Genomic DNA, 8,808 nt, shown 5'->3' with positions numbered 1-8,808 from the left:
GGCTGATAACAGATAGTAATAGATTGTATTCTCCTGTCCTACAGTCGGCCTCTCCTCTCCTGACATGGCTGATAACAGATAGTAATAGATTGTATCCCCCTGTCCTACAGTCGGCCTCTCCTCTCCTGACATGGCTGATAACAGATAGTAATAGATTGTATTCCCCTGTCCTACAGTCGGCCTCTCCTCTCCTGACATGGCTGATAACAGATAGTAATAGATTGTATTCTCCTGTCCTACAGTCGGCCTCTCCTGACATGGCTGATAACAGATAGTAATAGATTGTATCCCCCTGTCCTACAGTTGGCCTCTCCCCCCTGACATGGCTGATAACAGATAGTAATTGATTGTATTCCCCTGTCCTACAGTCGGCCTCTCCTCTCCTGACATGGCTGATAACAGATAGTAATAGATTGTATTCCCCTGTCCTACAGTCGGCCTCTCCCCCCTGACATGGCTGATAACAAATAGTAATAGATTGTATTCTCCTGTCCTACAGCCGGCCTCTCCCCCCTGACATGGCTGATAACAGATAGTAATAGATTGTATTCCCCTGTCCTACAGTCGGCCTCTCCTCTCCTGACATGGCTGATAACAGATAGTAATAGATTGTATTCCCCTGTCCTACAGTCGGCCTCTCCCCCCTGACATGGCTGATAACAGATAGTAATAGATTGTATTCTCTTGTCCTACAGTCGGCCTCTCCTCTCCTGACATGGCTGATAACAGATAGTAATAGATTGTATTCTCCTGTCCTACAGTCGGCCTCTCCTCTCCTGACATGGCTGATAACAGATAGTAATAGATTGTATTCTCCTGTCATACAGTCGGCCTCTCCTCTCCTGACATGGCTGATAACAGATAGTAATAGATTGTATTCTCCTGTCCTACAGTCGGCCTCTCCCCCCTGACATGGCTGATAACAGATAGTAATAGATTGTATTCTCCTGTCCTACAGTCGGCCTCTCCTCTCCTGACATGGCTGATAACAGATAGTAATAGATTGTATTCTCCTGTCCTACAGTCGGCCTCTCCTCTCCTGACATGGCTGATAACAGATAGTAATAGATTGTATTCTCCTGTCCTACAGTCGGCCTCTACTCTCCTGACATGGCTGATAACAGATAGTAATAGATTGTATTCTCCTGTCCTACAGTCAGCCTCTCCTCTCCTGACATGGCTGATAACAGATAGTAATAGATTGTATTCCCCTGTCCTACAGTCGGCCTCTCCTCTCCTGACATGGCTGATAACAGATAGTAATAGATTGTATTCTCCTGTCCTACAGTCGGCCTCTCCCCCGCTGACAAAGCTGATAACAGATAGTAATAGATTGTACTCTCCTGTCCTACGGACGGCCTCTCCTCTCCTGACATGGCTGATAACAGATAGTAATAGATTGTATTCCCCTGTCCTACAATTGGCCTCTCCTCTCCTGACATGGCTGATAACAGATAATAATAGATTGTATTCCCTCTGTCCTACAGTCGGCCTCTCCTCTCCTGACATGGCTGATAACAGATAGTAATAGATTGTATTCCCCTGTCCTACAGTCGGCCTCTCCTCTCCTGACATGGCTGATAACAGATAGTAATAGATTGTATTCTCCTGTCCTACAGTCGGCCTCTCCCCCCCTGACATGGCTGATAACAGATAGTAGTAGATTGTATTCCCCTGTCCTACAGTCGGCCTCTCCCACCTGACATGGCTGATAACAGATAGTAATTGATTGTATTCCCCAGTCCTACAGTCAGCCTCTCCCCTCCTGACATGGCTGATAACAGATAATAATAGATTGTATTCCCCTGTCCTACAGTCGGCCTCTCCTCTCCTGACATGGCTGATAACAGATAGTAATAGATTGTATTCCCCTGTCCTACAGTCGGCCTCTCCTCTCCTGACATGGCTGATAACAGATAGTAATAGATTGTATTCTCCTGTCCTACAGTCGGCCTCTCCTCTCCTGACATGGCTGATAACAGATAGTAATAGATTGTATTCTCCTGTCCTACAGTCGGCCTCTCCTCTCCTGACATGGCTGATAACAGATAGTAATAGATTGTATTCTCCTGTCCTACAGTCAGCCTCTCCTCTCCTGACATGGCTGATAACAGATAGTAATAGATTGTATTCCCCTGTCCTACAGTCGGCCTCTCCTCTCCTGACATGGCTGATAACAGATAGTAATAGATTGTATTCTCCTGTCCTACAGTCGGCCTCTCCCCCGCTGACAAAGCTGATAACAGATAGTAATAGATTGTACTCTCCTGTCCTACGGACGGCCTCTCCTCTCCTGACATGGCTGATAACAGATAGTAATAGATTGTATTCCCCTGTCCTACAATTGGCCTCTCCTCTCCTGACATGGCTGATAACAGATAATAATAGATTGTATTCCCTCTGTCCTACAGTCGGCCTCTCCTCTCCTGACATGGCTGAAAACAGATAGTAATAGATTGTATTCCCCTGTCCTACAGTCGGCCTCTCCTCTCCTGACATGGCTGATAACAGATAGTAATAGATTGTATTCTCCTGTCCTACAGTCGGCCTCTCCCCCCCTGACATGGCTGATAACAGATAGTAGTAGATTGTATTCCCCTGTCCTACAGTCGGCCTCTCCCCCCTGACATGGCTGATAACAGATAGTAATTGATTGTATTCCCCAGTCCTACAGTCAGCCTCTCCCCTCCTGACATGGCTGATAACAGATAGTAATAGATTGTATTCCTCTGTCCCACAGTCGGCCTCTCCTCTCCTGACATGGCTGATAACAGATAGTAATAGATTGTATTCTCCTGTCCTACAGTCGGCCTCTCCTCTCCTGATATGGCTGATAACAGATAGTAATAGATTGTATTCCCTCTGTCCTACAGTCGGCCTCTCCTCTCCTGACATGGCTGATAACAGATAGTAATAGATTGTATTCCCCTGTCCTACAGTTGGCCTCTCCTGACATGGCTGATAACAGATAGTAATAGATTGTATTCTCCTGTCCTACAGTCGGCCTCTCCCCCCCTGACATGGCTGATAACAGATAATAATAGATTGTATTCCCCTGTCCTACAGTCGGCCTCTCCTCTCCTGACGTGGCTGATAACAGATAGTAATAGATTGTATTCCCCTGTCCTACAGTCGGCCTCTCCTGACATGGCTGATAACAGATAGTAATAGATTGTATTCCCCTGTCCTAAAGTAGGCCTCTCCCCCCTGACATGGCTGATAACAGATAGTAATAGATTGTATTCTCCTGTCCTACAGTCGGCCTCTCCTCTCCTGACATGGCTGATAACAGATAGTAATAGATTGCATTCTCTTGTCCTACAGTCGGCCTCTCCTCTCCTGACATGGCTGATAACAGATAGTAATAGATTGTATTCCCCTGTGCTACAGTCGGCCTCTCCTCTCCTGACATGGCTGATAACAGATAGTAATAGATTGTATTCCCCTGTCCCACAGTCGGCCTCTCCTCTCCTGACATGGCTGATAACAGATAGTAATAGATTGTATTCCCCTGTCCTACAGTCGGCCTCTCCTCTCCTGACATGGCTGATAACAGATAGTAATAGATTGTATTCCCCTGTCCTACAGTCGGCCTCTCCTCTCCTGACATGGCTGATAACAGATAGTAATAGATTGTATTCCCCCGTCCTACAGTCGGCCTCTCCTGACATGGCAGATAACAGATAGTAATTGTATTCTCCTGTCCTACAGTCGGCCTCTCCTCTCCTGATATGGCTGATAACAGATAGTAATAGATTGTATTCCCCTGTCCTACAGTCGGCCTCTCCTCTCCTGACATGGCTGATAACAGATAGTAATAGATTGTATTCCCCTGTCCTACAGTCGGCCTTTCCTCTCCTGACATGGCTGATAACAGATAGTAATAGATTGTATCCCCCTGTCCTACAGTCGGCCTCTCCTCTCCTGACATGGCTGATAACAGATAGTAATAGATTGTATTCTCCTGTCCTACAGTCGGCCTCTCCTGACATGGCTGATAACAGATAGTAATAGATTGTATCCCCCTGTCCTACAGTTGGCCTCTCCCCCCTGACATGGCTGATAACAGATAGTAATTGATTGTATTCCCCTGTCCTACAGTCGGCCTCTCCTCTCCTGACATGCCTGATAACAGATAGTAATAGATTGTATTCCCCTGTCCTACAGTCGGCCTCTCCCCCCTGACATGGCTGATAACAGATAGTAATAGATTGTATTCTCCTGTCCTACAGCCGGCCTCTCCCCCCTGACATGGCTGTTAACAGATAGTAATAGATTGTATTCCCCTGTCCTACAGTCGGCCTCTCCCCCCTGACATGGCTGATAACAGATAGTAATAGATTGTATTCTCTTGTCCTACAGTCGGCCTCTCCTCTCCTGACATGGCTGATAACAGATAGTAATAGATTGTATTCTCCTGTCCTACAGTCGGCCTCTCCTCTCCTGACATGGCTGATAACAGATAGTAATAGATTGTATTCTCCTGTCCTACAGTCGGCCTCTCCTCTCCTGACATGGCTGATAACAGATAGTAATAGATTGTATTCCCCTGTCCTACAGTCGGCCTCTCCCCCCTGACATGGCTGATAACAGATAGTAATAGATTGTATTCTCTTGTCCTACAGTCGGCCTCTCCTCTCCTGACATGGCTGATAACAGATAGTAATAGATTGTATTCTCCTGTCCTACAGTCGGCCTCTCCCCCCCTGACATGGCTGATAACAGATAGTAATAGATTGTATTCTCCTGTCCTACAGTCGGCCTCTCCTCTCCTGACATGGCTGATAACAGATAGTAATAGATTGTATTCCCCTGTCCTACAGTCGGCCTCTCCCCTCCTGACATGGCTGATAACAGATAGTAATAGATTGTATTCCCCTGTCCTACAGTCGGCCTCTCCTCTCCTGACATGGCTGATAACAGATAGTAATAGATTGTATTCTCCTGTCCTACAGTCGGCCTCTCCTCTGCTGACATGGCTGATAACAGATAGTAATAGATTGTATTCCCCTGTCCTACAGTCAGCCTCTCCTCTCCTGACATGGCTGATAACAGATAGTAATAGATTGTATTCCCCTGTCCTACAGTCGGCCTCTCCCCTCCTGACATGGCTGATAACAGATAGTAATAGATTGTATTCTCCTGTCCTACAGTCGGCCTCTCCTCTCCTGACATAGCTGATAACAGATAGTAATAGATTGTATTCTCCTGTCCTACAGTCGGCCTCTCCTCTCCTGACATAGCTGATAACAGATAGTAATAGATTGTATTCCCCTGTCCTACAGTCGGCCTCTCCTGACATGGCTGATAACAGATAGTAATAGATTGTATTCCCCTGTCCTACAGTCGGCCTCTCCCCTCCTGACATGGCTGATAACAGATAGTAATAGATTGTATTCCCCTGTCCTACAGTCGGCCTCTCCCTTCCTGACATGGCTGATAACAGATAGTAATAGATTGTATTCCCCTGTCCTACAGTCGGCCTCTCCCCTCCTGACATGGCTGATAACAGATAGTAATAGATTGTATTCTCCTGTCCTACAGTCGGCCTCTCCTCTCCTGACATAGCTGATAACAGATAGTAATAGATTGTATTCCCCTGTCCTACAGTCGGCCTCTCCTGACATGGCTGATAACAGATAGTAATAGATTGTATTCTCCTGTCCTACAGTCGGCCTCTCCTGACATGGCTGATAACAGATAGTAATAGATTGTATTCCCCTTTCCTACAGTCGGCCTCTCCCCTCCTGACATGGCTGATAACAGATAGTAATAGATTGTATTCCTCTGTCCTACAGTCGGCCTCTCCTCTCCTGACATGGCTGATAACAGATAGTAATAGATTGTATTCCCCTGTCCTACAGTCGGCCTCTCCTGACATGGCTGATAACAGATAGTAATAGATTTTATTCCCCTGTCCTACAGTCGGCCTCTCCCCCCTGACATGGCTGATAACAGATAGTAATAGATTGTATTCCCCTGTCCTACAGTCGGCCTCTCCTCTCCTGACATGGCTGATAACAGATAGTAATAGATTGTATTCCCCTGTCCTACAGTCGGCCTCTCCTGACATGGCTGATAACAGATAGTAATAGATTGTATTCCCCTGTCCTACAGTCGGCCTCTCCTCTCCTGAAATGGCTGATAACAGATAGTAATAGATTGTATTCCCCTGTCCTACATTCGGCCTCTCCTCTCCTGACATGGCTGATAACAGATAGTAATAGATTGTATTCCCCTGTCCTACAGTCGGCCTCTCCTGACATGGCTGATAACAGATAGTAATAGATTGTATTCCCCTGTCCTACAGTCGGCCTCTCCCCCCTGACATGGCTGATAACAGATAGTAATAGATTGTATTCTCCTGTCCTACAGCCGGCCTCTCCCCCCTGACATGGCTGATAACAGATAGTAATAGATTGTATTCCCCTGTCCTACAGTCGGCCTCTCCTCTCCGGACATGGCTGATAACAGATAGTAATAGATTGTATTCCCCTGTCCTACAGTCGGCCTCTCCCCCCTGACATGGCTGATAACAGATAGTAATAGATTGTATTCCCCTGTCCTACAGTCGGCCTCTCCCCCCTGACATGGCTGATAACAGATAGTAATAGATTGTATTCTCTTGTCCTACAGTCGGCCTCTCCTCTCCTGACATGGCTGATAACAGATAGTAATAGATTGTATTCTCCTGTCCTACAGTCGGCCTCTCCTCTCCTGACATGGCTGATAACAGATAGTAATAGATTGTATTCTCCTGTCCTACAGTCGGCCTCTCCTCTCCTGACATGGCTGATAACAGATAGTAATAGATTGTATTCCCCTGTCCTACAGTCGGCCTCTCCCCCCTGACATGGCTGATAACAGATAGTAATAGATTGTATTCTCTTGTCCTACAGTCGGCCTCTCCTCTCTTGACATGGCTGATAACAGATAGTAATAGATTGTATTCTCCTGTCCTACAGTCGGCCTCTCCCCTCCTGACATGGCTGATAACAGATAGTAATAGATTGTATTCCCCTGTCCTACAGTCGGCCTCTCCTCTCCTGACATGGCTGATAACAGATAGTAATAGATTGTATTCTCCTGTCCTACAGTCGGCCTCTCCTCTCCTGACATGGCTGATAACAGATAGTAATAGATTGTATTCCCCTGTCCTACAGTCAGCCTCTCCTCTCCTGACATGGCTGATAACAGATAATAATAGATTGTATTCCCCTGTCCTACAGTCAGCCTCTCCCCTCCTGACATGGCTGATAACAGATAGTAATAGATTGCATTCTCCTGTCCTACAGTCGGTCTCTCCTCTCCTGACATGGCTGATAACAGATAATAATAGATTGTATTCCCCTGTCCTACAGTCAGCCTCTCCCCTCCTGACATGGCTGATAACAGATAGTAATAGATTGTATTCTCCTGTCCTACAGTCGGCCTCTCCTCTCCTGACATAGCTGATAACAGATAGTAATAGATTGTATTCTCCTGTCCTACAGTCGGCCTCTCCCCTCCTGACATGGCTGATAACAGATAGTAATAGATTGTATTCTCCTGTCCTACTGTCGGCCTCTCCCCCCCTGACATGGCTGATAACAGATAGTAATAGATTGTATTCCCCTGTCCTACAGTCGGCCTCTCCTCTCTTGACATGGCTGATACCAGATAGTAATAGATTGTATTCCCCTGTCCTACAGTCGGCCTCTCCCGACATGGCTGATAACAAATAGTAATAGATTGTATTCTCCTGTCCTACAGTCGGCCTCTCCTGACATGGCTGATAACAGATAGTAATAGATTGTGTTCCCCTGTCCTACAGTCGGCCTCTCCCCTCCTGACATGGCTGATAACAGATAGTAATAGATTGTATTCCCCTGTCCTACAGTCGGCCTCTCCCCTCCTGATATGGCTGATAACAGATAGTAATAGATTGTATTCCTCTGTCCTACAGTCGGCCTCTCCTCTCCTGACATGGCTGATAACAGATAGTAATAGATTGTATTCCCCTGTCCTACAGTCCGCCTCTCCTCTCCTGACATAGCTGATAACAGATAGTAATAGATTGTATTCCCCTGTCCTACAGTCGGCCTCTCCTCTCCTGACATGGCTGATAACAGATAGTAATAGATTGTATTCCCCTGTCCTACAGTCGGCCTCTCCTGACATGGCTGATAACAGATAGTAATAGATTGTATTCTCCTGTCCTACAGTCGGCCTCTCCTGACATGGCTGATAACAGATAGTAATAGATTGTATTCCCCTGTCCTACAGTCGGCCTCTCCTCTCCTGACATGGCTGATAACAGATAGTAATAGATTGTATTCCCCTGTCCTACAGTCGGCCTCTCCTCTCCTGACATGGCTGATAACAGATAGTAATAGATTGTATTCTCCTGTCCTACAGTCGGCCTCTCCTGACATGGCTGATAACAGATAGTAATAGATTGTATTCCCCTGTCCTACAGTCGGCCTCTCCTTTCCTGACATGGCTGATAACAGATAGTAATAGATTGTATTCCCCTGTCCTACAGTCGGCCTCTCCTGACATGGCTGATAACAGATAGTAATAGATTGTATTCCCCTGTCCTACAGTCGGCCTCTCCTGACATGGCTGATAACAGATAGTAATAGATTGTATTCCCCTGTCCTACAGTCGGCCTCTCCTCTCCTGACATGGCTGATAACAGATAGTAATAGATTGTATTCTCCTGTCCTACAGTCGGCCTCTCCTGACATGGCTGATAACAGATAGTAATAGATTGTATTCCCCTGTCCTACAGTCGGCCTCTCCTTTCCTGACATGGCTGATAACAGA

The sequence above is a fragment of the Leptodactylus fuscus genome, chromosome 2 (assembly GCF_031893055.1).
Source record: "Leptodactylus fuscus isolate aLepFus1 chromosome 2, aLepFus1.hap2, whole genome shotgun sequence".
NCBI lineage: Eukaryota > Metazoa > Chordata > Amphibia > Anura > Leptodactylidae > Leptodactylus > Leptodactylus fuscus.
Note: the sequence above shows the minus strand (reverse complement) of the source record.